This window comes from Eulemur rufifrons, chromosome 16, assembly GCF_041146395.1.
Source record: "Eulemur rufifrons isolate Redbay chromosome 16, OSU_ERuf_1, whole genome shotgun sequence".
In the NCBI taxonomy this organism is placed as follows: Eukaryota; Metazoa; Chordata; class Mammalia; order Primates; family Lemuridae; genus Eulemur; species Eulemur rufifrons.
This window is the reverse complement of record NC_090998.1, coordinates 90,008,816-90,014,666: the sequence shown is the minus strand read 5'-3', so window position 1 is coordinate 90,014,666 and position 5,851 is coordinate 90,008,816. Positions and strand designations below refer to the sequence as shown.

Here is a 5,851-nt window from a genome sequence, read left to right as displayed (position 1 = left end):
GTTCAGAAGCAGCTGGAAAGGCAGGGGCTGGCCGAGCTGCAGGCTAGGGAGGCAGGCGGGCGGGAGCCTGAGGCAGCCAATGGACAACACTGGCCCAGCCCGCCCGTCCACCCCCGGCTCGGCCACCTGCCAGCTCCGCCAGCTCAGGCTGCAGCCAGGCCTTCCCTTCCCGCTGCTTGGCAGGGCGGTCCTGGCCCTGTGCCAGCTGCAGCACGTGGAGCCACTGCGCCAATCCTCTGACAGAGAACTCGGCCTGTTATCTAACTTTGGGAAGGGAAGTTCTTCCCCAGGCTGGGAGCCATAACCAGGGCTGCCAGGTGAGAACGGTGAGCTCCACACCCACAGCAAGCATGCCCTGGCACACAGGGGCAGCGGAGCCCTGGAGGCCCAGGCACAGTGGGGAGCAGGATGTGCCATGGAAACCATCAGGGCTGGGACCTGAGGCCCCAGGAAGAAAGAATGACAGGCCAGACCGGCATCTCAGGCAGCTCAGCACAAAAGATACTCTGTGCTGGTACATACGGGGACCCCAGTGGGCATCATGCCCTCACAAGCGAGCCTGTGAGCCTTGAGGGGTTGTGGCATGTTTTCATGCTGATGTATATGTGCCATGCACATGTGCCCTACCGGGCACACCAGTTGCATGTGGCGTGCCTAACTGTGGCTTTATACCATCTGCAGAGCCTGAAGTCTGTTCCCCAAAGGGAAATGATAAAACCTGCTGCCTGAGGTTCTTTGGTCTTCCAGTGGGGAGGGAGAGAAGAGGCAGGTGCCACCGAAAGGGGGCAGCTCGGCAAGCCTGGCTCAGGTTTGTCCTGATGTCCCAGCTGTCCAGGTGGCAACTGGTTGTTTGCTAGTCCTCTCCCTTGACCTCCCACCAGCACACTGTCTGGCCTCTATGGTCCTCAGGCTACTTGAGTGTTGTGGGTGATGCCAAGATTCTGCATGTTGCCATCTACGTAAGGCCAGTATCAGAGCAAAGCCAGACCTGGCCAGGATGTCAGGTTCTTGATTCTGCCATACATTGATGTGGGATCTTGAACAAGCTAGGCAGTGATTCTGGGTCTCAATTCCCAAACTACTCAATGCAGTAACCTTTAAGGTGGCAGTCCCCAACCTTTTCGGCACCAGGGACCGTTTTCATGAAAGACAATTTTTCCACGGACCGGTGCTGGGGGGTGGTTCGGGATGATTCAAGCACATTACATTTATCATGCACTTTATTTCTATTATTATTACATTGTAATATATATTGAAATAATTATACAACTCACCACAGTTTGGGGACCTCTGCTCTAAGGTTCCTTTCAGCTCTAATTCTACAGCTCTGAAGGTGCAGGTTGGATGCAATAAGCATTTGGTTTTCTGCACTGTAGCTGATTTCTACGCAGTCCTTGCTGTTTTCCAAAATTTCATTTTGCACAGAATCAAAAATACTCTAGGAATCCCTTCTGGCTTCTCCCCTTCCCGACAATCCCCAGCTTATCCTCTGATTACCCTCTTTTCCTCCCTAGTGACCATCCCCAAATTGTGTTCTTTTCCCAAATAAATTAAAAATTAATTTTAGGAAGGGGGAGGAGGGGATGGGTGAAAACCTACCTAACGGGTACAATGAACAATATCTGGGTGACGAGTACTCTTATAACCATGACTCAAGCATTATAAAAGCAATTTATGTAACCAAAATACCAAGACTATTTGTACCTCATAATATTTTGAAATAAAAAAATTAATCTTAATTTTTGAATCCAAAAAATAGTATAGACCAGGTGTGGTGGCTCACATGTGTAATCCTAGCACTCTGGGAGGCCAAGGCAGGAGGATCACTTGAACTCAAGAGTTTGAGACCAGCCTAAACAAGACCCTGTCTGTACTAAAAATAGAAAAAATTAGCTGGGCATGGTGGCATGTGCCCGTTGTCCCAGCTACTCAGGAGGTTGAGGCAGGAGGATTGCTTGAGCCCAGGAGTTGGAGGTTGCTGTAAGCTAGGCTGACACCATGGCACGGTAGCCTGGTGACAGAGCGAGACCCTGTCTCAAAAAAAAAAACAAAAAAAAATCAGGAAACCAAAAAATAGTACATGGCCCAAAGCTCAAAACTTCTGGTAAGGTATACTTGAGAAATGTCATTTCTGTCCTGTTTATTCTCCCCATTGCACATTTAATCAGTTTCTTATTTTCATTCCAATGTCTCTTTTTGCAAAAGTGAGCACATATATATGAAAGTTTTTTTTTAATTTTTTTTATTTATTTATTTTTAAAATATGGAACGCTTCACGAATTTGTATGTCATCCTTGCACAGGGGCCATGCTAATCTTCTCTGTATCGTTCCAGTTTTAGCATATGTGCTGCTGAAGCGAGCACTATATATGAAATTTTTAAGTACATTTTTTTGAAGAGTTGTATGTTTTGATCAGTTGGGAGGATTTTGTGACTACGAAGGGGAGGCCTCCTTCCTGCTCTGTTCCCAGCCAGAACCCTGGTCGGTGCCCTCTGCCTCTGCGAGCCTGTGGGTGGGAGTGAGGCTGGGCCCGGTATGCAGCTGTCCCGAGTTGACCTGTGATTTGCAGGCAGGGCTCACTCAGGCTGGGCTGGTGCATTAACTATTCCTTGGCCTAAGACTCCTCTTGAGTCCAAGACTGGCTTATCGCAAAGGTGGAGTGGCCAGGTGCCCACAGAGCATGACTTCAGAGGCAACAGGAAGTACCCTGTGTGTCTCAGAAACACCCACCTGCTGCACGACATTTCATTCTTGGAGATTGGTTCCTGTGAGCTCGCTGCAGACTCCTTTCAATGTACATGTCCTAAGCCTCTAAGACCATGAATGAGCACTTACCACATATCTGGCACCAGGCTAAACCCTGTAAGGAATTCAAAGTTAAATACCATACCTGGCCAGGCAACTCCCTATCCTTAGAGAATTTTCACACTCCTGAAAGTACACCCTGGCACCCCTGCGCTCAGGGTGTCCAGCTGGCAGTATCACCTCTGGTCAGACAGGGAGCACATCAGTGGGTTGCAGGGCCAGGTGGCTGGGGAGAACAGAGGTAAGAAGGGAAGGCCAGGGACATACCTAGAGACCTTTGGAGGGGCCGCAGGGCAGTCATGCTGGGTTTGTCTGCACTCCTTGGGTTTCACAGCTCAGGGGTCTGATGCGCACTGCAGAAGGTCTGAGGTCCATTGGTGTCCTCCATGCCACTGAACCCATCCCTGTCCCCTGCCCTTGGCTTTTCACTGGTTGTATCTGACCTCAATTCACTAGGAACCAGGTGTCCTTTATGTGCCGACAGCTACGTCTCTTCACAGGAAAGCTGTGATGCCAGACAAGAGGCTGGGATCAGAGTAGAAAAGGCCTCCAAGAACATCTAAGGCCTCGTTCAGCTGAGAGGCCCAGGCCGAGGGAGGACAGCACCACGAACTTGCGCAGAGCCTCGCCCTCTCTCTGACGGCAGTCACAGTTCACTTCCAGGCCCAAAATGAAGATGTCAAAGAGGTTGACACAAACTTACTGATCATCAACCGTGCCAGTCCAGTGGCACAGGCTGCCCTCCCTGAGTGCCTGCACGTATCTCCCTGGAGGCTGCAAAGGGCTCCTCTGGTGGGGCCATATGTGGATGCTGTTTTGGGGAGAGCCCTCAAGGCCTTCTCTGGAGGTGCCAAGATGCCCCTCACCCCTCTGCCTGTGGGTCCCTGACAGTCATCCACTTGCCCTGGGCCTATCCTTGGAAGCAGCTTCCCCAGAGCGGAGGCAGCTGGTGGACTGTGTTGGTGGTGCGCACTGAGGCCTCCACTCACAGAGCCAAAGCCCAGAAACGGACCTGCGTCAGCTCTGACCCACTGATAGGATGAATGCCAGCCCCTGACTATGGAGGTTACCCGGGTACATAGAACTGCATGTGTGAAATAAAATTAAGAAAAAAAGCAAGATGCAGAAAAGTAGATGCACACTGATTACAATGATTAAAAAATATTTTTGAAGCCTCAATTCCAGTTTCACCTCCTCCAGGAAGCCCTCCTGGGCTCCCCAGGCTGGATGAGGGGCCTTCCCTGGCACCTGAGTGTCTCCCGCCACTGTGCCCATCCCATCATCCTACAATCTTATGTCATGTCAGTCTCCCCTGGCAGACTGTGGACTGACAGGGAAATCAGTTTCTTCAGTCATCTCGTATCCCCAGGATCTGGGGTGGAGTGGGGACTCAGGTAATGCTTACCAAACAAGGATCAGAGGAGAACTTACGAATTTACATCACTGGGGTCACTAAAGTCCTACTCCCTTTAATTCTCTGAGCTCAAGAAAGGCCCTGATGCAGGCCCATGCTCTCTCCAGCCTGAGGGGGTGTCTGCGTTTTTCTCCTGCGAACTGCACCTTGCCACGCCGCTTTGGTTTTTCGCAGGGTGGCCAGGGGTGCTGAGAACCCTAGAATGGCAGAGCCGAGGGGACCTTTGCTGACACCCACTTCCCAGTGTTTCTTGGTCTTTTTTCTGCCTCCTTCCTGAGGGTTCTTGGAACCTTCCCTGAACCTCTCTAGGCTATGAAACACGGAAGTTCTGAGGTCCACTGGTGTCCTCAGTGCCACCGAACCCATCCATCCCCATCCCCTACTCTTGACTTTTCACCGGTTGTATGTGACCCCAACGTGAACAGCGAACTTGCAGGGTTGTTGTGGAGAACAGACACACTGTGCGCACCACACCTGTGCAAACAAGGTGCCCATAAAGTTGGCTGCTTCTGTCCCTCATCCCATCATTTGTCAAGCATTAGAGGACCCACTATACACCTGGCCCAAATGACTCCATCTTTAGGCATTTCTCAGGCCCTGAACCTCTGTTCCTGGGGCCACTTTATGCTGCAGTTTAAAGCTACCTGATCAGAGCTTGCTCGTGTAGCCCCTCCCCCCAGGACTCCCCTTCATTACCCACAACTAGGCACCATCCAAGAGATTTGAAAACGTACCTTCCGCCCCAGCAGGTACAGGTGTCTCTGATTGAGAACTCCAGCTCTAATACAACTGCTCCTTTTAAAGATGAGGAAACTGGGCCCATGTGACTTTGGTCTCCTTTGGGCCCAGAGGAGTCAGGGCTGCAGTTGGCATCGTATTCAAAGGCACGGCCCTCACCTTCCTGGAGGAGCTATGTCCAGAAAGGGCGCAGAGGCAGGCCTCCAAGACCCGGCTGGCACTCACTGGTGAGAACAGGGGAGGTGTGGGCACCACTGGACCACAAAAGGCTGTGGGCAGAAAGGCTGCAGAAGAGCCAGCAAAGGGTATCTGCTGGGGACACTTGTGCACAGCACAGCTTGTCCCCGCCAGCCGAGGTGCTGCCTGAGCCGGGGTCAGCTGGGTCTGTGTGTACACAGCGACACAGTCCTGCCCCTCACCCCTCGGAATGTCCACCCAGGGCAAAGCCAGCACCAGCCAGCTCTGCCCTGTGAGTACAAAGCAGCCCAGGCCCCCGGGCACAAGTGCCAAGCAGGGAGGAACAGGAGCGACACCTCGGGGACAGATGTCAAAGTGCACAAGTTTATTTTCTAGAACAAAGGCTAAAAGAAGCAAGTTTCTTTCATTTTATTTTAAGAAGGACAAAAATTATTATTAAAACATCTACATTATTATCAAGATACTAGACCTTATGAATATTTAATATTAAAGTGTGGTATTCTTAAATTTTTAATACACAGACATTTTAAAAGGACCATTAAATGGATTACTGCCCAGCTGAGAAATGCAGCCTCCTTCTCCACTCCGCCCCACTCCGCTGGCCATGCCATCTTGTCCCTGCCTGCTAGGGGCCCACACGGCCCTGATTCAATGCTCTGAGCCTCCCAGCTAGGGGCCCTGGAGGGGTCATCAAA

General features: G+C 51.3%; 1 non-coding gene across 1 annotated transcript; it reads right to left on the bottom strand.

The window, feature by feature from the left end:
- Positions 1-2,257: 2,257 nt before the first annotated feature.
- On the bottom strand, positions 2,258-2,364 carry LOC138397666 (U6 spliceosomal RNA). The gene has a single exon (XR_011235799.1). It is a non-coding gene; the product is annotated as a U6 spliceosomal RNA (small nuclear RNA).
- Positions 2,365-5,851: the final 3,487 nt, after the last annotated feature.